Genomic DNA, 1,338 nt, shown 5'->3' with positions numbered 1-1,338 from the left:
TAGGGTATGGGAGTTTCCTGAGTTTAGCACTAGGGTATGGGAGTTTCCTGAGTTTAGCACTAGGGTATGGGAGTTTCCTGAGTTTAGCACTAAGGTATGGGAGTTTCCTGAGTTTAGCACTAGGGTATGGGAGTTTCCTGAGTTTAGCACTAGGGTATGGGAGTTTCCTGAGTTTAGCACTAGGGTATGGGAGTTTCCTGAGTTTAGCACTAGGGTATGGGAGTTTCCTGAGTTTAGCACTAGGGTATGGGAGTTTCCTGAGTTTAGCACTAGGGTATGGGAGTTTCCTGAGTTTAGCACTAGGTATGGGAGTTTCCTGAGTTTAGCACTAGGGTATGGGAGTTTCCTGAGTTTAGCACTAGGGTATGGGAGTTTCCTGAGTTTAGCACTAGGGTATGGGAGTTTCCTGAGTTTAGCACTAGGGTATGGGAGTTTCCTGAGTTTAGCACTAGGGTATGGGAGTTTCCTGAGTTTAGCACTAGGGTATGGGAGTTTCCTGAGTTTAGCACTAGGGTATGGGAGTTTCCTGAGTTTAGCACTAGGGTATGGGAGTTTCCTGAGTTTAGCACTAGGGTATGGGAGTTTCCTGAGTTTAGCACTAGGGTATGGGAGTTTCCTGAGTTTAGCACTAGGGTATGGGAGTTTCCTGAGTTTAGCACTAGGGTATGGGAGTTTCCTGAGTTTAGCACTAGGGTATGGGAGTTTCCTGAGTTTAGCACTAGGGTATGGGAGTTTCCTGAGTTTAGCACTAGGGTATGGGAGTTTCCTGAGTTTAGCACTAGGGTATGGGAGTTTCCTGAGTTTAGCACTAGGGTATGGGAGTTTCCTGAGTTTAGCACTAGGGTATGGGAGTTTCCTGAGTTTAGCACTAGGGTATGGGAGTTTCCTGAGTTTAGCACTAGGGTATGGGAGTTTCCTGAGTTTAGCACTAGGGTATGGGAGTTTCCTGAGTTTAGCACTAGGGTATGGGAGTTTCCTGAGTTTAGCACTAGGGTATGGGAGTTTCCTGAGTTTAGCACTAGGGTATGGGAGTTTCCTGAGTTTAGCACTAGGGTATGGGAGTTTCCTGAGTTTAGCACTAGGGTATGGGAGTTTCCTGAGTTTAGCACTAGGGTATGGGAGTTTCCTGAGTTTAGCACTAGGGTATGGGAGTTTCCTGAGTTTAGCACTAGGGTATGGGAGTTTCCTGAGTTTAGCACTAGGGTATGGGAGTTTCCTGAGTTTAGCACTAGGGTATGGGAGTTTCCTGAGTTTAGCACTAGGGTATGGGAGTTTCCTGAGTTTAGCACTAGGGTATGGGAGTTTCCTGAGTTTAGCACTAGGGGGAGTTAGCCTAGA

Source organism: Megascapheus bottae, chromosome 18 (assembly GCF_031878675.1).
Source record: "Megascapheus bottae isolate mThoBot1 chromosome 18, mThoBot2.hap1, whole genome shotgun sequence".
In the NCBI taxonomy this organism is placed as follows: Eukaryota; Metazoa; Chordata; class Mammalia; order Rodentia; family Geomyidae; genus Megascapheus; species Megascapheus bottae.
This window is presented reverse-complemented; position numbering follows the sequence as displayed.